This window comes from Phoca vitulina, unplaced genomic scaffold (genome assembly GCF_004348235.1).
Source record: "Phoca vitulina isolate PV1807 unplaced genomic scaffold, GSC_HSeal_1.0 scaffold6, whole genome shotgun sequence".
Taxonomy (NCBI): Eukaryota; Metazoa; Chordata; class Mammalia; order Carnivora; family Phocidae; genus Phoca; species Phoca vitulina.
The window spans coordinates 73,159,608-73,183,820 of record NW_022589709.1 but is presented as its reverse complement, the minus strand read 5'-3'; the positions used below and the strand labels follow the sequence as shown (position 1 = coordinate 73,183,820).

Here is a 24,213-nt window from a genome sequence, read left to right as displayed (position 1 = left end):
TTTAGAGATCATCTAGGTCACTGGCTCTTGACTCTGGCTGCACACTGAAGTCAGCCAGGGAGCCTTAAAGAAAATGCCAGTGTCTAGGCTTCATTGTCAGAGATTCTGATAACATTGGTCTGAGGCGGGATCAGGGGGATCATTGCTTTTTTTTTTTTAAGATTTTATTTATTTATTTGACAGAAAGAGACAATGAGAGGGGGAACACAAGCAGAGGGAGTGGGAAAGGGAGAAGCAGGGTTCCTGCAGAGCAGGGAGCCTGATGCCAATGGGGGGCTCGATCCCAGGACCCTGGGATCATGACCTAAGCCAAAGGCAGACGCTTAAGGACTGAGCAACCCAGGCACCCGGGATCACTGCTTTTGAAAATCACCCTGGAGAATTCTATTTTGCACCCAGGATTGAGACTACTGAATTTAGTTCAGTGTTCTGTTTCTAAGTGAAGCAAGTGTGAGGCCTGGAGCTGGGAAGGCACTTACGTGGGTTAGACAGCCAGACCAGAAGGACCCAGGTCTCTCTCATCCTGGACGCCAACCTCCAAAGCTTGTCCTTGGGAGGGAAATCCATCCCTGGAATGCCCTTTAGGTGGTCTTGGCTATGATTAGGGGTGCTGCCCCTGCTTCTAGTCTCTTTCCAGGTAATACTGCTGGACCCCTCAACCCATTCTTTGGTCACCAACTCAAGGAGGTCCTCCTATAGGAAGCTGCAATTCTAGAATACCACCGTCCTTTATTACAGCATGTGAAATAATCCCTCCCTCCCATCCATCCATCCATCCATCCACCATCCAGCCACCACATCCTTAGGTTGTAAGGCTAAACACCATGTCCCTGTTTAGCCTTACAACGGCCCTGCAGAGGCAGTAATCATTAGTTTAGATGAGAATCTAAGCCCCCTGGGGGCAGGGACAATGTCTGTCCTGTTCGTGTTGTACAGGGCCTAGGATGGTGACCAGCGCTTGTTAAAAAAAAAAAATACCCATTAGATGACTGAATGAAGGAAATCCCAGGAGGGTAGTTGAATATTTATTTTTCTGGTCCTAGCCATCTGATTCTCATTACTCCTACAGCTCGGGAAGCCTCTCTCCGCTTTGGCGTTTTATAAACCTCGTGTGCGTACGTTGACATTTTAACCATAAATCCAGAGTTTGGGGGCTGGAAAATTCGAGGCGAAGGGTTTGGGGGAGGGGGGTTAAAACTACCCGGAGGTCCGAAGCCGGCCCAGGGGTTGCCGGGGAGGCGGGGGGGACCGTGGGGCGGGCGCGCCTCCGCCCCCTGCCTGCCCCCTGCGCGGGAGATGGCCCCGGGCCGCAACATCCATCAGAGGGGTGCGCCGCAGCGGTCTCCTCACGTCCTCCGGGAGGGGACGCCGTGGGGGAGGGGACGCGATCCGGGTCGCGGCCGGGGAGCGGCTCGGGCAGCAGCCCCCGCATTCCGGCCGCGCGAGCCCCCGGAGGTGGCGCCTTGGGGCGGCTGTATTTTTTTTTTTTCGTCTTTTTTTTGAGCCTCAGGGGAGTGGTGGGAGGCGGGGAGGGGGCCCTGTGTGTGTCCCTTTAAGAGCCGGAGCGCTGCCCCCGCCTCGCAGGCGCCCGGAGCCTCACAAAAGAACAGGATGTTGTTGATTTGTCACCAAACCACAGAGAGGAAATGATTGTAAATTTCCTTTAAACATCCCCACCGCGCTCCGGCCGCCCCCGCTTCCTCCTCCGCCGCCCCCGCCTGGCCCGGCGCAGCGGGGCCTCGGCGCTCCCGCGGGGCGCCCGCTCCCCGGCCTCCCCGGCCAGGCCACAGGCCCGGGTCGGCTCCGGGGCGCCTGCGGGAGGAGCCCCCCGCCCCCGCCGCGCTCCCGCTCGCGTTTCAGTTGCTTTCTTCGGATTTTTTTTTTTTTTTTTTTTCAACAGCTGCAGCAGAGAAAGGGCCATGCCCTGGAAGCACCTTAGCGTGCGCCCATCCTGTTTAGCCTTACAACCGCCCTGCAGAGGCAGTAATCATTAGTTCCAGTGCGGGGGGGGGGGGGCGGGGGGTGCTGAGGCCCAGGAGCGTTCCCTGAGTAGCCGAAAGTCACCAGCTCCTGAAACCTCTTGAGGGCTCTTGGAACGCCCAGTCTAGATTTGGTTCATCCCAGAGCATATGTTTGTAACCAGTCAGCCATACTGCCATGGGAACCTTCTAGAAATTCCCACTCATTAAAGAAGGTCAAAGCAACAATGACTTCAGACCAGATTATTTCATGAGGAGCATCCCCCACCATGTCCAGCTGGGCACCTGTCTTTCAGGAGCTGTTTGGGTCTCTGTTCCACCTGTGCCTTTATGTGCCTTCATGCACCTTCACATCTTCTGGCCCCTTCCCCATTGTTTTGAATGATTTTTGAAAGCCTCTGGTGGAGTTAATGTTTGCTCCCAACTTGCAGTCCGTGGTAGAGTGGTCAGGTCTGGTCTGTGGTGCAGGGAAAGGCTCCTTTTGCTGTACAGAGTGTTCTTTCTGAGCAATTAATGCTTATGATTCCGGCATTGGCTGCACTGGGGTTCTTGGCTTGAATATAGTTAATGCCCCAGGCGCTGTGCATTCTCTCCTTTAATCCTTACAGTAGCCCCCTTAGACCTTGCTGTTCCCTTAATACAGATGAGGATACTGAGGTTCAGAGAGGTTGAGGAGTTGGACCAGCTCACACTATGTAAGTGGAAGCACCAGGACTCATTTGGTTACCACGTGCTGATTACTGGTGGTATCTTTCTTTAGTACTTTAAAACTGATTATTTGGTTAGGAGAACGGGTAAGGACAGGAGCACAGGATACTTTTGCTGGGTCCTTCGTCACCTTAACTTCTGGGGAACTCTAAGCCAAATCTTACTTTCTGCAAAAAGAGCACCTGAGTGACTCACACCCTCAGACTAGAATCCTCCCTTTGGGGCCTGGTGAGGGCCTGAGTGGCTTGGACCAAGAGGGGGACTGGTGTGGGCTCTGAGTTCTTTCCATTCTACCTGAACAGGAACATGGAAACTTAAAAAAAAAAAAAAAAATTGTCTCGTGCTGTATTCCTAAGGCTTCATTTGTGAGACCCTTAATTCTCAGCCCTACAGGGTGCTGGGTGGATGGGGGTGGGGTGCTAGAAGCTTGTGTTTGACTCCAGATATCATCAATGCCATATAACTTACTGTTCCCGTGTGCCCGCTCTGTGCCCGTGGATTGGGCCAGGGGCTATCTATGTGCTTTCTCATTCGATCCTAAGAAGGTCCTAATGAATGAAAAGTCAGTAGTACCCAGAGAGGCTGTCCACCTAGGAATGGTGGGCAGCTGGGGTTTGCAGCCCCCTTGTGTGTGTGTGCAAGAGGAAGTGCCCGCTATCTGGCGTCCCCGAAATGGGACTGCCGTGCTTGCCTTCAGTCATGGAGCAGGCCAAGAGGGTCCTTTATGCTGGCGGATTCTGAGAGAGAAACGCGCTGGCCTCTGGCTCCCCTGTGCTGCAGCTGTCTGTAGTTCGTCACCTCTGAGCGCGTTTGTCGAGGGATTTCCAGCGTTGCTGCAGTATCTCCACCTGTCCTTTTTGCTTTTATAGATTGCCAGTCACTGGGGCATCTGGGTCCTGAGCACTTGGGAGGGAGAGCCAGCTGCTTAATTCTTTCCATTCCGCAGATGAGGAACCCAGGGCACCAACATGCCGAGTCGTTGGTCTGGGCTGGCCGGCTTGATGCAGAGCAAGACGGAGGGAGTCAGGGCCTCAGCCTCTGCGGCTGCTCCGTTCTGGGGAAGCAGGGCCCGGAGGGTAGGTCATCTGATGTCTCTTGGCCTCAGTTTCCTGGGCTGTGACAGACTGTGGCCTGTGTGGTCTCTGATGGCTCTTCCAGTCATCATCATCCAAAGAGTAGCTTCTGTTTACTCATTCGGTTAATATTTATTAAACATCTGCTCTATGACGGGCACCTCTGCTGTAGGTGGGGAGAGACAGCAGAGGACAAAACAAAAGCTCTGTCTTCTCAGGGTGTACCTCTTAGGTGGAGACCAAAAAAAATTAAACACATGGATATATGAAATGTCAGGTAGTCCTTCGTGCTCTGGAAGATAAAATGAAGATCCTGGGCGGCGGGGGGTGGGGGGGGGCGGGGAATGCCGTGTGTGAGTACAGGAGGAGGGGTAGTGTTTTATTTAGGGTCGTAAGGGAAGGCCCACTGATAAGGTGACATTTGAGAAGGGAGGGAGAGTGAGCCCGCCTGCCTTGTGAGGTTTGCTCTAGGTAGTTGGAATGGCAGAGATAAGGACCAGGAGATGGGAGTGTGTGGTATAGCACTCACACTGTGATAAAGGCAGGATGTTATTTACTCCTCTTAGTGCTGTGTTTGGAGGAAGCTGAGACTCAGAGAGGTTTAGTGACTTGCCCAAGGTCGCACAGCTAGTAGGGGGTGGAGGTGAGATTCTAATGCTAGTCTTAACCTTCATGCCGCTTCCCACTCAGGGACTCTTCTTTTGGAGCTGGTGTTTAATTTTGGACCTAGTTCCTGTGATTTCTTGGGGATTAAGTGTCAAAAGTGGCCATGACTCCTGGCCCCTAAGTTGCCTGGTGTTGGGGAAAGAGCTGAGGGCCTGAAGTTCCTTCTTGTGGGTGGAAGAAGGTAATACATATGATGCTGGAAAACCCCATGTTGTGTTTATGGCAGAAGGGGGAGAAACACCTTCAGATTAGTATAAACAAGAGAAATGGGAGAATGGGGTAGCCTGAATCCCTCCACCCCCCTCCTTCGTTTTAATTTCCCCATGATGGGCTCAACACAGCATGTTGTATTATACAGCGATAATTAAAACACTTGGATTAGTGAGCTGAGATTTATAGGGCAAACAGGAGCCAGAGGAGAAACGACAGTCATGTCTTTTATTTGCAGGCAGATATCCAAATTGCCACTTGCTTGCTTTTTCTTCCTGACACTATCACCTACTCTGCTTAATTAGATTCTTTTTTTTTCTGTCTCATTTCCAACACCCGCTCAGCCTGCTGCTCAGCAGCGAGTTGAGGAAGCTGTATCCTGAACCCTTTGCCACAGCCCAGGGAAGATGAGTCAGGCGCGAGGCAAATCCAAGCCAAGGAGCGTACCTTGGCTTCAGCCTGTGGAGCCCACCTGTCTGTCAGCATCCTGGCGCAGGACTGGGAGGGTGGGACCCAGGGCCACCGAGAGGAAGCACCACACTCCTTCCAGTCCTGCTCAGCTTTCCATGAAGCACCCTTTTCCTCGTGGGGAACCGAAAAAGCCCATTCCCCAAACGGCAGACCACCCCCAACATATTCCATTTCCAAACAAATAGAGTAAAATCATGTTCCCAGGTTTTTATTGAATATTTTACTCTCTTCAAAGCATCATCATAGACTCTGGTGGGGGTAAGGGGTAGGAGGGACTGAGATGAACAAATGGCTGTGTCCAAATTTACCATCCAGTAGGAAGAAGAGTTGAAAATAGCTGATGAGAATTTTTGGCCAAATTCATACGTTTAATAAGTATTTATTGGAATAGCTAGTGTGTATCAGGCATTGTTCTAGGTGGTTATGGGCCACAGTAGTGGCAGAACGCCCCCCAAAATTCCTGTCTGAGTTTCCCAGCTCTCGGGGTGGGGGATTGGCACGGCAGTGACTTCATTCCTGAAGAGCAGAAGAACCATGAAGAAAAATTGAGTGGGGAAGGAGAGTGCTGGGGCTGGTCCTTTTAGAGACGAAGAGGGAGAACGCGGCGTGTCCTGGTGAAGACTGACAGATCTGACGGGGAGTCTGGCCTTCCACACCTGCTGTGTGACCTCTGTTTCTACAGCCAACTGGTCTGAAGCTTGCTTTTCTCATCCATACAGTAGGGCGAGTCGTAGACACTCATAAAGGGATTCAGTGAAGCAAAAATATACAAATATAAATAATAGATAATAAATAAATAAATGATAAATAACATAATAAATAATAAAAAATATATAAAACGCACGCCTAATTAGGGCTCTGTGAGTACTTGCTCTTTTCAGCATTATGTGCTTATCATAAGGTGACGAGGAGCAGAAGGAACAGTGAAAGAAAAGGGTTATGATCCATGTCACCCTCCCCCCTTCCAGTAATCACGGTTTGCCCATCCACCAGGAATGCAAGAGTGCAGGTGAGCTCTTGCAGCAGAATTAGGACTGCAGAGGGTTTAGGTCAGGGTTTGGTATGTGGGCTGTAGGTGGGAGTTTGAGGATTGTCGATTTTTGCATTCTGTCTAAAAAATTATTTTCCACATGCTTGGTGTTCACCCTGATACTCCACAACAGGCTTGGCAGGGGGGCTGGGGCTGCCCACTTGACAAACGGGAAAACAGGCACAGGATGTGAGCGCCTGGCCAAGGTCACCTCCAGTCTCCAGAGGAGATCTCCTGCCGGCCTCGAGATGAGTCATCCTGGAGTGTTGTTCCCGGGGTGAAATCACAAAGGAAGGAAGGCTTGGATTTATTGCAGGCAGCCCGGGAAGTTTCCTGTTCTTGAGAAATCTCAGAAACAGTAACTCCTCCACCTGAGGGGCTTTATTCTTCTGAGGTCAGCCTACTGATGAGCCCCCAAGCCTCCAGAAGATACGGTGTCTGATGGGGGGTGAAGGAGAGGGTAGAAAGCCTTTGACATAAGCAGAGGAGAAAAAAGGAGAAGAAAGAGTGTCGGGGTTGAGAGCTTGGGCCCTGGGGTCAGACAGATTTGAATTTGGTAGTTCTGCCACTTAACCAGCTTGGGCAAGTCATATGACCCTCTAGGACCCTTAGTTTCCTCGATTGCAACAGTCCATAACTCACAGGCTGTTAGGAAAGTGAACTAAGATGGTGCGCGCCAAGTGTTTAGACAAGTGCCTGGCTGTAGGAGGCCCTTAGGAAGGTGAGCTGTCATTCCTGCAGTGGAAAAGGGAGCAGCTGGGTGAGGGAGAGGGGGTGACAGGGCCCCCAGGCTGTGCAGCCCTCTCAACACTGCACCACTTAGCTGAGGTCTTGAAGTTCTTTCCACCCAAGGCTTCTGGAGTCAGTCACCCAGCAGGTGCCATCGTGGCCTTCTAGGAGTTTATGCTGGGGCCAGCAGAGCAGGACCAGACAAGTATCCGATGTCTTCCTGCCGTTGCTCACCCATCCTGGCATCATGGTTCACTGGGCACGGCGGGCCTGAGAGGGGCCCCCCTTGGTTCACTCTCTCCCCCTCCCTTTAACCTTTGCTTCTCTGGCTCAGACCCATTATTCGTCCTATTGCTGTTGACTCCATGTAATGAAAATAATTGAGCCTGTCTCCACCGATGACTGTCTAGGAACAAATCAAGCCCGCCCCAGTCATCCGCCTCCGACTGAACACACCCCACCTGCTGCAAACGGTCCTGCTTGAGCTCGCAGGACCTCGGGCCTTAAACCCAGGCTGCAGTGCTAGATGTACTTTCCAGGGTGGCTGACACCCTACTGGGCAGCCTCATGGTTTGCTGAAGGGTGTCTAGGCGTTCTGGGACCAAGGTGCAAAAGCTCTGAGAACACCTCTAAGCATTTATCCGAGGCCCTAATTATTGTGTTCTCCAACTGCGCATCTGCCCTTCATCCTCCAGCCTAGCTTCCTTGCCACCCCCGGCGCCACTGGATGTAGGTGATCTCTAGAAAACAGATAACAGAGGGGGCTGAAGAGTTGCCTGGGCTTGGGGTGGGGAAGCTCCCGAGGCTTCGGATTTTTCTGATTTTTATGTAAATGGTTCCAAGAGCAGCTGTCACAGGAGCAACACTGCCCAGCAAGAGTGAGAAGGGCAGGGTTGTTGATTAGAGGAATCTTATTTAATTGTATTATTCTAGTCCAAAGCCCCATTTATGTTTGTATGTTTTGTTAAGATAATATCGCAGTCTTAAGTGGAAACAACACCACCACCACCGCGGGTCTTATCTCTAGAAGGGCCCTGCCCTTTGGCCCGCTATGCATTCTCTTCCCTATCCTTGCCCATATGCGCATATGCACATACTGTGAACTGGCTCTCCCGGGGCCAGGATTGTGCTCAATGCTTACATATTTTCCACCAAATTCTTGCAATAAGTCTAGAAGGAAGGAATTATTATCCCCGTTACTTTAATGAAGAGACTGAGGCTCTGAGAGGTGCTTCAGCAGAACTGAGATTCAGACCCAGGCCCGATTCCATCCAAAGTCTGCAAATTTATGGACGTATATGACTTTTGTGACCGTGTTTTCCACTCACCATTATATTATAGACATTTCCCCGAGTTCCTCTATAGGCTTCCTAATGACTGTTGAAAATAGGAACCGAAGATGCCCTGCACCAGCTCTGTGTAGCCATTTTCTCCTTTTGGGCACTCGTGGACAAGAGCGTTGGCTGAGGGCTGCTGAGCAGTGGTGGTAGGAAAGGGCACAGTGTGGAGGGCGGAGGACTGGGCTGTTGGAACCAGAAGCACACCGCAGCTGGCGGAGGGGAGCACGCAGACCTCCACTCACTTCCACGCGCGACACTCGGGTGGGCGGTCCCTGCATTCCTTGCTCTCGATTTCAGCTGTGTGAATGCGTGTGGGGGCTGGGTCCGGGGGCAGCAGCTGTCTGTCTGCTCAGGTGAGGGTGGAGGGGAAGGAGCAATCCTCTCGAGGTCCATGGAAGAGGAGTTTCTATCCCCATTTTACAGAAAAGGAATCTGAGTCTCAGGGGAGGTCAAAAGACTGGCCAGAGCACAGCTCTGAAGGAGCAAGAGGAAGAACAGGGTGTGGGCATTCTGACTCCTCTGCCCTTCTCCTCTGTCAGCTTGACCTTTGTTTTCCCCTCCTCTGGCCATCTCCTCTGGACGGCTTTTCTTCCTGATACGGGGGGGTGCTCCCCGAGCAAACGCACGTGTGCACATCCAGGCTGGTTACAGCTGGTGCAGCAGGGCTAGCCCCATGGAGACATCGGGTTCTAAAGAAGGGCAGCGGAGCTGGCAGGGAAAACCAGGAAATTGTTTCTTAAGAACTTCCCAGGCCCGGGGGGGCCCGGGGTGGTGCGGTCGGTTGGGCATCTGACTCTTGGTTTTCTGCTCAGGTCATGACCTTAGGGTCTTGAGATGGAGCCCCACGTTGGCGTTGGGCTCTGCACTCAGCAGGGAGCCTGCTTGAGATTCTCCCTCTCCCTCTGCCCCTCCTGTTCATGCTCTGCCTCTCTCTCTCTCTAAAATAAATAAATCTTTAAAAAGCAAACAAACAAAAACTTCCCAGGTACAAGGTGGGGGTTATTTTGTTTTGTTTTGTTTTTTTCTTTTTGTCTCCTTGGCCCGGGATGGAGATGTTGGCTCAAGTTCCTTCTGTAAATCTTTAGGATTTAATGCAGCCACTCAGCCTCTGTTCAGAGAAGTGCGGTGCTGCTAGAAACACCTTTTTCGAGTCCAAGCAATGATCACTACACATTTTTTTTTTCACAGTAGAAACGCCCTGAGTCCTTTAAAAGAGCGTTGGCAAACAGCACTGTGTTCTTAGAATGACAAGACAGTTTTAAGGGAAAAACAAAACCCATTGTTTATGTCAGCGCTGCAGCTTATCAATATGAAATGAAGATGAAGATTCGTTTATGTCAATAGACCGTTTTTTTTTTGGTGGGGGGGTTGTTAAAAATTCATATATCTTTGCTAATGGAACCATTTCCACATTCACAATGTGGGGGGGGAAAGAAAAACAAGGCTCATAAAACCTTTCCTGGAATAATCAGAAAAGGAGTCCCTGAAAACACAAACTTGTGGTATTATCTTTGCATATTAGCAAAATTCTAGCTTTCGAATAGCATGTTGTGGATCTAGTCTGCTGTTACATTAGTTTAACATCCTCTTTTGTGTACGTGTTTTTCTGAAGATTTTATGTATTTGAGAGAGAGAGCAGAGCTAGAGAGAGAGCAGAGTGGGGAGGAAGACAGAGGGAGCAGCAGGCTCCCCGCTGAGCGGGGAGCTCACCGCCCCGTGGTGCTTGGGTTCAATCCCAGCGGTGTTCGAGCTCGATCCCAGGACCTGAGCCGAAGGCAGACGCTCAACCCACTGAGCCACCCAGGCATCCTCTTTTGATTTATGCTTTTCCTAGACCTGTGCTAGCCTACTTTGCACTCACTGTGGCCTTGAATGCCACCCCCACCTGCCTTGGAAATAGCCAGGGTTCCTGTGTGCCTCACTTTATGAAAACACTATGAGAAACTAAAGTTTTCCAACGTAAGGGCCCTAGAGCCGTAGTTATGAGTGATGACCAAACGCTGAAAGCCTCCTCATGGGAAGTTAGTGGCAGAGGCAGGATTTGAATCCAGCTTTGGATGACCCATAACACATACTGTTTTGCACTACCCCGTTTGCCTTAAATTAGCAAACTGTGCTGAGCCCCTTCTGTGGAGTAAGTCGCCTTGTTAGGATGGCACCTTGAAGGAAATGCTAAGGTGAGTCAGAATGTTCACTCTTTTCAAGGCACCTGCAATCTAGGGTGGATTGGAGGGTCATCCTTCATTGTATAGAAACAATTATTAATTTGTAATCTTCATTTTACAGATAAGGAAACCAAATCGAGGAGGTCAAGTGACATGCCCAAGGTCACATAGCTTTGATATAACAAGACTTTTATTAGGTGGTTGTTGCCAGAAGTCCACAGTAGTCCAAGCCCCTTATGTAGACCATCACATTCCTACATGCAAGGCAGGCAAAGGTCAGAGCTGCACTTAAAGATCAGACAGAGGCCAAGGTGGCAAGTGCTTGGAGGGTATGTGCTCAATGCTCCTGAACGGAGTAGAGATTCCAAAAGAGCTTTATCCCTGCAAGATAGCTGTAGGCTCCTGGGTCCATTGCCTTCTGTGCAACAGAACTCATGGGCTCACCCACCTCTCTCCCTGTGACAGAGTCCCTGTTTTGGCAAACAGACTCAGGAGACCTCCTGTCCCCAAAGGTTTTCCAGTAGGACAGAGGCCCCCCAGGCCTGCTGAGTTGAGCTGTGCTGTACAGAAATACTTGCTTTAGGCTGTGCAGGCCGAGGAGAGGCTGGAGGAGCAGGGGAAGGAGGGCCTGCTGGGAGATGCCCTTTGCTGTCAGAGAGCAGTGAGCCACCCCCTCCCCCCCAGGCCTGGGTTTTCCAAGGCCCCACCACCTAGGGACTTCTTGAACTCTCAGCTTGCTTGCTCAGCTCAGAAATGGGCATGAGGATGAGAGGGACTCCCCTTTGCAGTGATGGGAGGGTAGCTGAGGAACAGTCAAGTCCACTGTCAGACTCAGGGTAGATGCTTCACGCGTTTCCTTCCTTCCTTATCCAACCTTGACTCCCTTCCTTCTGAATTTCTAGCTGTTAATAAGCCCTGTAGGGCTTTTCTGCCACCTTCACATCTGCAGTGACAGCAAATGTCCCACACTAGGCTCCTTGATGACTGTCCTGCTTTACATGGATTTCATTGCGATGCGCACGTTAAGAGTGAAAAAGATGCTAGGACACCCACGAATCATACTAGGAGTGGAGCCAGTGAGGCCATTCTCTTATTTGGCCTTTAGAGTCACCAGCCTGGGTGTTCATCCTATCCTCTGCTTCATTGGTTGTGTGACCTAGGGTATGTTACTTAACCCCTCTGTGCCTCGGTTTCCATATTTGCAGAATGGAATGAGAACAGTACTTACCGCACAGAGATGCAGGGAGTATTAAACACAATAGTGCCCTAGAGCCCCTGGCACTGGAATGTGCTAGGAATTGTTACTGAAACAAACACCAAATCCAGCTGGAAGAGATTTTAAACATCAGCGCCCACCTTTTAATTTTTAAAAATTAATTTATTTAAGTAATTGGCAATAGCACTAACAAATAGCAATAGCTAATATTTATTGGGTGCTTGTCACGTGCCAGGCACTGTGCTAAGGACTTTCATAGATAAGTTGCTTACAAATCGGAAGACGCGCCCAGTGTTTATCCCAGAGAGGCGGCCACCATCACCAGTAATGTGTATCTTGTCCTCTGTGCACGTACAGGTATTTAAATCTCTTTTGACCCCTTCATCTTTAAATATGAGGAATCTTGAGCTCAGGGAGAAAAACATAGATTGTCATAAAAGTTCTTACTTTGCGTGTGGGGCACTGCTCCAGACGCCAGGTGATTTTGAATCCTTGCTATTACTCTGCAGAATGAGCTGTGTTATTTGGAATAAATGCTCTAAGCCTCAGTTTACCTCTGTGGGCTGATTGAAGATTAAGTTTAAATAATCCACAGAGAAGGATCTCTCAGAGTTCCTGGCGCATCCTGATGCTCAGGAGATGGCGGCTGCCCGGGAGGGTCAAGGTTTTATGGGGGTCAAAGGTTGTACGATTGGAGAGCTGTCTTTAAGAGAAAGAATAACAATTAGGAATCCAATATTAAGAATGTAAGTAACTATTTAGAGAAAAAAAAATATAGTATTGTATGTCAGCTATGCTTACAATTTAAAAAAGTAAAGAAAAAAATAGAGAAAAGAGCTGCAACAATTTGCATATTTTAAAAACTGACAGATACCTCAAACACTATAAAATCCAAAAGAATAACATTTTTCTTAATTAACTGCCTGACACACCTCCATCATACTTTTTATTCCTACATTTTCTAGCTTCATAGTTTTTGATCATTTCTTCCTATGATAATGATTTTCCAAAATAATTTTCTGTGGAGAGAATAAAAGACAATTCAGCCTTTTCTCTAGCATGGTTGATCAAAATGTGTCTTTTTTTTTTTTTGTAGTTTTATGGCTTTATTAACACAAATATGACGTGCACATCAGCTGTCTATCCATATTCTTCGCTGCACAGCGTGGCGTGGGGATTGGCGACTCTGAGGGCCAGCTGGGCTGCTCTTCCCACAGTGGCTTTGCGGTTCTTGGAGGAGACATTGAGAGCAATCTCTGCACAGTAGGGCTCATTGCACATCAGCAGCACTTCAAGCTCCTTGACCTTGTGGACTAGGAACTTCGGGAAGCCACTGGGCAGCATGTGCTTTGCTTTCTTGTTGCTCCCATAACTAGGGTTGGGCATCAAGATCTGGCCCTTGAATCTTCTTTGCACCCTGTTGTCACTGCTTTTGGGTTTCCGCCACTAGTGCTTAATTTTGACACATCGGTCTGACTGGTGCCGGATGAACTTCTTGGTCCTCTTTTTAACAATCTTGGGCTTCACCAGAGGTCTGAGGATGGCCAGGATGCCGAGTAAGAGATGGCTGCCGAAATTTGTCCTTCATTATTAACAGTTTAGACACAGAAAGTGAGCAAATTCACATAGACACACGCACTGTTTGTAGTATTACTACATGTTCATGTCCCATAAACAGAGGAATTTTGGTAAATTCTGTGTTGTGTGGTTCCATTAAAATGAAAAAGCTGGGGTGCCTGGGTGGTGCAGTTGGTTGAGCGTCTGACTCTTGGTTTCAGCTTGGGTTGTGATCTCAGGGTCATGAGATCGAGCCCCACATCAGGCTCCGTGCTCAGTGAGGAGTCTGCTTGAGATTTTCTCTCCTTCTCCCTCTGCAACCTCCTGCTCGTGCTCTCTCTCTCTCTCAAAAATAAATGAATAAATCTTAAAAAAAAAAAAAAGAAACTAGGGTTCATTGTAAGTGCACGCATCAAGTATATTTCTGACAGAAGAGAATCTCCCCTTTTTTTTTAAAATTTTTTTATTGTTATGTTAATCCCCATACATTACATCATTAGTTTTAGATATAGTGTTCCATGATTCATTGTTTGTGCATAACACCCAGTGCTCCATGCAGAACGTGCCCTCCTCAATACCCATCACCAGGCTAACCCATCCTCCCAACCCCCTCCCCTCTAGAACCCTCAGTTTGTTTTTCAGAGTCCATTGTCTCTCATGGTTCGTCTCCCCCTCCGATTTCCCCCCCTTCATTCTTCCCCTCCTGCTACATTCTTCTTCTTTTTTTCTTTCTTAACATCTATTGCATTATTTGTTTCAGAGGTACAGATCTGAGATTCAACAGTCTTGCACAATTCACAGCGCTTACCAGAACACATACCCTCCCCAGTGTCCATCACCCAGTCACCCCATCCCTCCCACCCCACCCCCCACTCCAGCAACCCTCAGTTTGTTTCCTGAGATTAAGAATTCCTCATATCAGTGAGGTCATATGATACATGTCTTTCTCTGTTTGACTTATTTCGCTCAGCATAATACCCTCCAGTTCCATCCACGTCGTTGCAAATGGCAAGATCTCATTCCTTTTGATGGCTGCATAATATTCCATTGTATATATATACCACATCTTCTTTATCCATTCATCTGTTGATGGACATCTTGGCTCTTTCCACAGTTTGGCTATTGTGGACATTGCTGCTATAAACATCGGGGTGCACGTAGCCTTTCGGGTCCCTACTTTTGTATCTTTGGGGTAAATACCCAGGAGTGCAATTGCTGGATCATATGGTAGCTCTATTTTCAACTTTTTGAGGAACCTCCATACTGTTTTCCAGAGTGGCTGCACCAGCTTGCACTCCCACCAACAGTGTAGGAGGGTTCCCCTTTTTCCGCATCCCCGCCAACATCTGTCATTTCCTGACTTGTTAATTTTAGCCATTCTGACTGGTGTGAGGTGGTATCTCATTGAGGTTTTGATTTGGATTTCCCTGATGCCGAGCGATATTGAACACTTTTTCATGTGTCTGTTGGCCGTTTGGATGTCTTCTTTGGAAAAATGTCTGTTCATGTCTTCTGCCCATTTCTTGATTGGAGAGAATCTCCCCTTTGACCACAGGAGCTGAATCCTCCACTTATAATTATACAGGTCTCCTAACTGGAAGCATTTCTCCCAGGTTGGCATCTGACTCCATACATTTTAAACCTTTCTCTTTCCTCTCCACCACATACTTCCGCATCGGGCACTGTAGGACAGGTTCATGTGCTGTCTCACCCGCTGGTGTGGCTGGTGTCAGGAACCGGGGCTGGTGGGCGCTTGGGTGCAGGAATATTCTTGGGAGCTGTGTCTGCCCTGGAGCGTTTGCAGTCACTCCTTGTACGCGGGGGTGACTGCGAACCACATAAATACATCCTGCTATAAACTCAGTGTCCCACCAGTTCACCAGTTTGACTCCTGCTTGGGTGTTCCCTGAACGCCGAGGCCACTGTAACAGCACACAACAGGAGGGCGGGCGTAACAGCAGGGAAACCGGGGTGGGGGGAGACAGCGCTCTTTCCACTTGTGGCTGAGACTTGACTTTGGCAGAGCTTAGAGAAACCCAAGACCATGTGCATATGTTTCTTTCCAGGGCCTTGGAAGGGGCTGCTGTGGGCGAGGGCTCTGAAGCTTTAGCCCTGTGAGCTTCACAGTGACCTGGTTAAGCTGTTGTTTGTATTTGTGGGTAGAGAGAGCCATGCAGCCCCTGTGGGAGCTGTGTGACCTTGTCTCTTCATAAACCTGGGTCCCTCAGTAGTAAGCATGATACTATTACTACTATTTACTTCACTGGGAACGTCAACATGAGGGTAGGCACTGGTCTGATTGTTTATTGCTGTGTCCACAGTGTCTAGAACACATAGCCCACACTTAACAAATACGTATTTTGTGCATTTCATGAAATGCAGGGTGTTGGGTGTTTAGGTCCAGGCTCTCAGAGAAAAGGAAGCTGAGGCATGGTGAGCTTTCCTGTGCTGTACACTGCCGCTGGTTAGACCCAAGGGAGACCCTGAATCTGTGGGCCTCCTTTCTTCCCACTGACCCTCCCACATGCGCTGTATAGGAAGGGGAAGCCTAACTCACGTCGAGTGCCTGAGATAGTCATCTGAGTTATTCCCTCTGCTACGGACACGAGCCAGGGTCCCTGGGTCTCCTCCCTGGAATTCGCTCTGATCCATAGAACCCCCTGTTGTAGAGGCTCGCCTGCCTTCTCCCGCCTCCCTGACCTGACCTGGGTCCCTGGGAATGGTGGGAGGCAAGCAGACAGTTGAAAGAACAAAGGTGAATGGGTTTTGAGCCATAAAATAGTAAGCCTGAAAAACAAGTTTGGAAGATGAATGGCTTTGGGCTTGCAGAGCTTAGCAGGGGCAACCCTCAGAATTGTTGACATTCCTGCCTGGGCCAGAGCCCGTCTCTGCACAGCTTGCCTCTGTTCGGAGAGGTCCTCAAGCAAAGCCACAAGTCACCCTGTGACGTGCAACACTGGAGAGGAAGCCAGAGGGGCCTCGTCAGTCAGTGGTCATCATGTCCTTACGGGACGGGAGCTGTGGTCTAAGGAGCCAGGTGGCTGCAGGGGCTCACTCTGCCAGACAGGCGACAGAACCGCAGTCTGGGCCCTGTAGATGTACCTCTCTGCCCTCCCTCTCTGCCGGCTGTGGATTTCCAGCCACGCTCTGCACCCGCTCCCACCTCGGGTTTATTACAAGCCGCCCTGGTGGCGTGGGCCTGGGACGCTTCGCCTTTCTACAGGGAGCTCAGGAGAAGGATGAGGGTGCTCACTGCTCTTGCATCCCCCCGCCCCCCATTAACAAGACAACTGGGATGTTGCAGCCTCTGCTTCTAGCCTGATTCTCCCTCCAGCCGTCGGATAATATTTATATACAAACGCTGGCTCTGATCTCCACCCAGGAAAACACCAGCTGCTATTGAAAATCTTTTTGCACGTGATAGAGAGCAGAGCAGTGGGCCTCACGTGGGCCCCCTTGAGCTTCTCTGAGGGTGTTAGGGAACAGCAAGTGCGTTTTATTTGTATTTTTCAAAGTCAACCCAGGGCTGTGTCCAGGCAACTGAAGGCCTGTCAGGGCCAAAAACGCCTCATTCCTTTTTAGAAAAGACAAAGGGATTAGGTGTCCCGGGGACTTCAACAAATGCATTGTTGGTGGTTTTGATTGAGGTTTCACGGAGGGAAGGCGAATGCAGAAATGAGGACGCCAAAGATCCAGGGTGCCAGGGTTGTGGAGATGCCTGGAGACAGGCACGCGTAAACCGTTGGCCATGATGTCAATTAGTGCAGCCTCTTGGAGAGAAATTTGGCAACATCTTTCATAAAAAAGGAATATGACCTTCGATGCAGCAATTCCATTCCTTGGAAACTATCCTAGAGGGATGTTTGCCCACATATACAAAGATCTATGTTCAGAAATGCAAAAAGTAGGAAAGCGCCAATGTGTGTCTCAGCAGGGGATGGGCTTCGTAAATTACAGTTCATCCACATGATGTAACACTACATGAGCATTAAAGAAGAGAACAAAGCAAATATAGGAGTTCCCTTCTCCCCCACCATTCAAAGTTTTGCTTTTCAGAGTTCCGGTTACCCATGGTCAACTGAAGTTTGAAGTTCAGAAGCAGATGACCCTTCTGAAGAATCTGCAGAAGGTCGAACGTAGCCTAGCCCTCTGTCATGGTGCCTGTGTCGTTCACCTCACTTCATCTCATCATGGAGGCATTTCATCATCTCCCTTGATCACAGAAAGAAAGGTCAGTACAGTAAATAGGGTATTTTGCTAGAAAGGGAGAGACCACATTCACCTAACTTTTATTACAGTGTATTGTTACAATTGTTCTATTTTATTATTGGTTACTATTGTAATCTTTTACTGTGCCAGATTCTTAAATTTAAATTTATCATAGGTATGTATGTATAGGAAAATACATAGTATATATAGGGCTTGAAACGATCCATGGTTTCTGGCATCCACTGGGGGTTTTGGAATGTACTGCCTATGGATAAGGGGGTCTACTACAATGACAATGGCCAACACATACAGTACTTACTCTACACGCTATCCTAAGTGCTTTACGTATTTTATAATATTTACATATTTACAATATTAACCCATTCCATCTTCACAACAGTCCTTTGGTTACTATTAGAATATTTTTATAGGGGACGCCTGGGTGGCTCATTCGGTTAAGCGTCTGTCTTCGGCTCAGGTCATGATCTCCGGGTCCTGGGATCGAGCCCCACGTTGGGCTCTCTGCTCAGCTGGGAGTCTGCTTCTCCCTCTCCTTCTGCCTCCTCCCCCCATTCACGCTCTGTCTCTCTCTCTCTCTCAAATAAATAAATAAAATCTTAAAAAAAGGAAAGAAAAAGAATATTTTTATAGATGGGGAAAGAGGTATTAAGTAATTTGCCTAAGATCACATAACTAGTAAGTGGGGAAGCTGGACTTCAAGCTGGCAGGCCCCAAGGTCTAGAACCACCACACACATGCCTGTAACTCCAGATAAAGAAAGATGTCATTGAGTTATTCTCAAGTGAAAAATTCAAGTAGCAGGGAGTGTGATCTTATTTGTGTAAAAATAATTCTGTGCGTGTGTGTGCACACACATGCGTGCACATGTGAATATATCACATGTGTATGTAAAATTCAAGGTGTGGAAGAATACATATCCAAGCAGCAGTTCCCTCCAGGGAAGGATAGGAGATGGGGTGAATAAAGAGGATTTTTTTTTTTTTTACTATTTTTTAAAAGATTTTCTTTATTTATCTGAGAGAGCGAACATAAGTGGGGAGTGGGGGGAGGTGGCAGAGGGAGAAGCAGACTCCCTGCTGAGCAAGGAGCCCGATGCACAGCTCAATCCTAGGACCTGGAAACCATGACCTGAGCCAAAGTCAGATGCTCAACCAACTGAGGCACCCCCTCCTTTTTTTTTTTTTTTTTACTATTAACTAGATACAGTTGTATATTTTCTGGAACAAGTGCTTTTGGAATTTTAGGAAGAGTAAGACTGACCACACTATCAGGGTAATGATAATAAAATAGTCATACTTTAGTTTCTATTTCTAAATGGTCCTTAGAAAGGAGAGACTTCCTATAATCATGGGCTCAGAGTAACCCTTGTGATTAACTCCAAAGTAAAAGATGTGGAGCCAAGCCTAATAGACAGGACTAGTGATAAATTAGATGAAAGTAGTCCCAGAAATTGTTCTTCTGATTGGCTGAAAGGCATCCCGAGATAATTATTCTTACTCTCATTACCCTTCAAAGTCTTGCCTCCTCCTGGAAGCATTTGCCCAGACACTGGAAGAGTCTGGTGATTTTTTTTTTTGACACACGGCCCCTCCACATTCCATCTTCACTTGCCTGTCCCCTGTATTTAATGTGTTCATGTAATGCATTATTGCACCTCACATAAATACTCTAGGTATTTGGGCCTTTATCCCCTCGCCGTCCCTTCGGGGTCATCCCATCCAAATGCATTCATGATGCATTACACTTTTAGGTACTTTGCAATTTGCAAATCTTATTCCCATTTCATTATTTCAATTAACCGGGCATAGTGCCTTGTCACTGTAATGCATTTCATACAATGTCCCTTTCAGAGGTAAAGAACGGGCTTAAGAGAGGGTCCTGTGAGAAAAATGAGAGCTATCAAAATTTTGACCCCCATTTTTAAATCCCAGTGTTTAAGTATTGATTTGTGAAATGTGACCCATCACAGAGAATACAGACAAATAACCCTGGGATCATGACCTGAGCTGAAGGCAGACGCTTAACGACTGAGCCACCCAGGTGCCCCTTATTTTAATTCTTGAATTAAGTTTAGGTGATAATTTTTATCTCCTATTATGTCCATAAGGAACTGAGGCTCAGGGAAGTTACATGAAGTCCTCAAAGTTATACATGTGGAGGGGCGCCTGGGTGGCTCAGTCTGTTAAGCATCCGACCCTTGATCTCCTCTCAGATCTTGATCTCAGGGTTATGAGCTCAAGCCCCGGGTTGGGCTTCATGCTGGGAGTGGAGCCTACTTTAAAAAGAAAAAGTTGTACATGTGGAAAGTGGGAGATGGATTTCTCACCCAGGTCTGTCAGTCTTTCTGCAAAATCCAAGTGCTGAGCACTCAACAGAGAAATAATAGAAATGTTTCACTCAAGGGGCGCGTGGGTGGCTCATTCGGTTGAGCTTCCAACTCTTGATTTTGCTCAGGTCAGGATCTCAGGGTCCTGGGATGGAGCCCCACTTAGGGCTCCGCTCTCAGCAGGGAGTCTGTATCTCTCCCTCTACCCCTCCCCTGGGCTCGTGCACATGCACTTTCTCTCTTTCTCTAAAATAAAGAAATAAACTTTAAAAAAAACCAAACCTGCAAGTTTAAAAAAAGAGAGAGAGAAGTTTCACTCAAATAACACCTCCGTAACATACTGTTTAGCAATTTAGTTTTATTTCCTTAGTTTAACCTATTTTAAAAAACTAAATTAGAAAAATAAAAACTTGATAATTGTAGGATATGTAAAATGTTTATGCTGTTTTTCTTTTTCACTAACATCATCAGAACTATCTTCTTTGTTACTTCATGATGTTATTTTAAATAATTGCATACTTCTTAAAACTCAATAGTTTAAAAAACCTGATTTCCTGATTCAAGTGGGCTAGGGCTTGAGAGGACATTTCTCTAAAGAGGACAAAGAGGCTGACAGGTAAATGAAAAAATGATCACTGTTACTAATTATCAGGGGAATGCAAATCAAACCACAATGAGATAGCATCTCACACCTGTCAAGATGGCTTTTATAAAAGAAAAAAAAGTGTTGGCAAGGATGTGGAGACTTTTGAACCCTTGCACACATTTGGGAGGAATGCAAAATGGTGCAGCTGCTTTGGAAAACAGTATGGAGGTTCTTAAAAAAAAATTAAAAATAGAAATACCCTATGATCTAACAATCTCACTTCTGGATATTTACCCAAAAATATTGAAATCAGGATGTCAAAGAGATATTAGCACTCCTATGTTCATTGTAGCACTATTCACAACAGCCAAGATGTGGAAGCAATCTAAGTGTCCATCGACAGATGAATGGATAAAGAAACTGGTATATACATATAATGGAGTACTATTCAGCCTTAAAAATGAAGGACGTTCTACAATATGTGACTACATGGATGAACCTTAAGGACATCATGCTAAATGAAATAAGCTGATCACAGAAAGACAAATACTACATGATTCCCTTTATGAGGTATGTAGAGTAGTCTTCATAGAAACAGTGGAATGGTGGTGTTAGGGGCTGGAAGGAGGGAGGGAGAAATGGGAATTACTAATCAGTGGGCATAACGTTTTAGTTAAGCAAGATGAGTAAGTTCTAGAGATCTGCTATACAACATTGTCCCTATAGTCAACAGTGATGTATTATACACTCAAAAATTGGTTTATAGGGTAGATCTGATGTTAAGTATTCTTACCACAATTGAAAAAACAAGGGGGATGCCTGGGTGGCTAAGTCAGTTAAGTGTCTGACTCCTGATTTCAGCTTAGGTCATGATCTCAGCATTCCTGAAACTGAGCCCTGCTTCGAGCTCCACTCTCAGCTGGGAGTCTGCCTGAGATTCTCTCTCTCCCTCTTCTTCCTCCTCTGCCCCTCCCCTCATTCGAGCTCGTGCTCTCTCTCTCTCAAATAAATAAATAAAATCTTTTTTAAAAAAAATGCATACTATTCCAGGAGAGTGCTATCCTTGGGAGGGATTCTTACACATGGAATTGGTAGGTCTTAGAATATAAATGTTTTATGATTTTTGATATACATTGCTAAATTGCTTTTCAAAAGGGCTATATTAATTTGCATTTCGACCAGTAATTTTGAGGGTCATTTTCACCACATTCTTGTAGGCATAAATTATTGTTAAAAAATGAAAAGACACAGAGAAAAAGTCTGACTTGTTTGCTAATATGTACCAGACTATTCACACTGGTTAGTTTGAAGAGTAGGATTAGCCTGGTAGTGGAGGAGGAGAGACAGTGAAGGGGGATGTCTGTTTTCTTTTCTTTCTTTCTTTCTTTTTTTTAATTGATTTGTTTATTTTAGAGGGAGAGAGAGAGAGAGAGAGGGAGCATGTGCGTGAGTTGGGGAGAGGGGCAGAAGGAGAGGGAGAGAAGGAATCCCAAGCAGACTCTACTCTCAGCACAGAGCCCAAGGCGAGCTTGATCTCACAACCCTGAGATCATGACAAGAGCCAAAACCAAAAATCAGATGCTTAACCTACTGAGCTACCCAGACACCCTGTATGTCTGTTTTCTACTTTACCTAATGCAGTACTGTTAAAAAAAAGGTTTTTTTTTTTTAAGATTTTATTTATTTGAGAGAGCGCACAAGAGCGGGGTGAGGGGCAGAGGGAGAAGCAGACCCCCCACCCCCTGCTGAGCAGAGAGCCCAATGTGGGCTCAATCCTGGGACTCCGGGATCATGACCTGAGCCGAAGGCAGACGCTTAACCGACTGAGCCACCCAGGTGCCCCTAAAAATATTTTATTATAGGCACATATTACTTTTGTAATATGTATTTTTTTTAAAAGTTTTTATTTTGAAATAATTTGTCTTACAGAAAAGTTGCAAAAATAATACAAAAAATTCCCTGTATACCCTTTGCAATATGCTTTTTTTTTTTAAGATGAAGTAATTAGAAATGTTCCCCAGATGTCAATCCTTACATCCGTAAGACACCGTAAGTCAGGGTTTCTTAGCAGGTAGGATCCAATAGCAACTTGGGGAGATGCTCAATAAAAGGCAGACTCTTGAGCTTGAGCGGGATCTATGAAATCAGAATGTTCACGGGTGAGCCTGAAAAATCAGCATTTAAACAGCCTCTCCGGAGGCCGTTCTCAGACCCCCCAAAGGCTAAGAAACACTGTTGAAAGTTTCCTCCTTTGCATTTTATTTTCCCCAGTGATATTATGGCTTCCTTACTTGGAAAGCCCTCCAATGTGCTAAGATTGGGAAGAGTGAGTGAAATATGAGCATCTTTGTTGCAACTTTTCACACTTTGTGTTGCTACTGCTCTGTTGCAGCCAAGCTGTCTTGTAAAAAAGCCTGCTTTCTCCCTCAAACTAGAAAAAAAGCACCCCAAGGGAGGCCGGGTCCAGAATGGCCGTGTGGCTGGTGGTGGTCCTACTGCCCTCGCCACTTCTATCCTGGCTCAAGGCCTTCGTGTCTCCTGGCTTCCTTGGAGCCACAGCCAGGGGGCCCTGAGACAGCGGCAGTGGCGAATGGGGTTGGGGGTGGGTGGGGTGCATGCGGGGAGTGCGGGGGGTGTGGGTGGGGGGTGGCATCCCCTCAGGTCCTGGCTCCCAGTCCTCCTGCTGTTTCTTTTGTTTACTGCTGATGCTTTTCCATGGATGGTTTGTCTCTCTCGGACACTGTGAGCATGTCCCTTCCACGAGTGTGTTATGCCCTGGCCATTTGCTGGCTTATCTCCAGAGGGACCCCTTCACCTGCCCCCACCACCTCCAGCTGCCTCTCCACCTGCCTCTCCCCACCAGAGGTGTTCTTTCCGAACTGTAGACCTGACCATGTCACCTAATAGCTTAGTGATTTAACGACGATGAGAAAGGAGTGTGGGAAATGTGGCCAGCAGGACAGCAGAGAGCCAAACTGTGGAGAATGGAAGATGAAGGTTTGTTGTTGTTAAATGTGGTTTGGTCCTGAGTGTATTGTTTCCTACATTAAAAAAGGAATACAACATACCAAGTGTTATAAACCTGGATTATTCCTTTGAAATGAAAAAAAAATGTTTCAACAGTGTCATAGTGGTTAATATAGACAATGTGGAAAATAAAGTGGAAAGTCGAGGGAAACCCTTGCCTGCAGTTCACATGCCAAATTAAGCTACTGTCTACACCTGGGTGTGGAACAGTGTGGAGGATGAGGGCACGGGCCTCAAATCGGCCAAATCTGAATTCAGATCCCTTCTTTCCCCACTATTAGCTGGGGGCACCCTTTAGGCAGCTTAATTATCTTCTTGGAGCTTGGATTTTCTCCTTGGTAAAGGGAAGATCAAAGTAGTTTCTAACTTGTCATGAAGTTTAGGTGAGATAAGAATATAAAGCAGTTTGTTAGCAGGATGCTTACTTAGTAAGTGCAAGTTCTTCTTCATGGTGTTCGTTTCCTTTTGGTCCTTTCCCTGCAAGTAGTATTTTTATTTTCACATAGTTGTGATCACATTGTCTTTATAATTTTATTTCCTGCTTGTTATGCTTAACATGGTAGCCGAAGCATTTTCCATGCTATTTTCAACTCATAAACATACATTTCAGTGGTTCCATAATATCCAATTGAATGGATATATCAGATGCATCATAGTTTAGTTAACCATTTCTTTATCGTTAGTCATAGGAATTATTCCAAGTTCCTCATTCCAGATAACCCTATGTATGAACACCTTTATGTGTAAAATGTCACCCTTTTTCTGTCAGTCACTGCCAGTTAACAACCATTTCCTTGGGGGAAAGTCCTAGAAGAGAGATTATAAAGTCAGAGGGCATGCACTTGTATCAAAGTTTATGACCTATGCTGCCAAATTGGTTCCTGTAGAGTCGGCCCTCAC

At 47.2% G+C, this 24,213-nt stretch overlaps 1 long non-coding RNA gene across 1 annotated transcript in view; it reads left to right on the top strand.

Moving 5' to 3' along the window:
* The window catches only part of LOC116632458, a 45,742-nt gene extending 25,075 nt beyond the window's left edge, over positions 1-20,667 (top strand). Inside the window, exons 3-4 of the long non-coding RNA XR_004299417.1 lie at positions 17,201-17,375; positions 20,639-20,667. This is a non-coding gene — a long non-coding RNA (uncharacterized LOC116632458). The remainder of the gene's footprint in view (positions 1-17,200; positions 17,376-20,638) is intronic.
* The last annotated feature ends 3,546 nt before the right edge of the window (positions 20,668-24,213 follow it).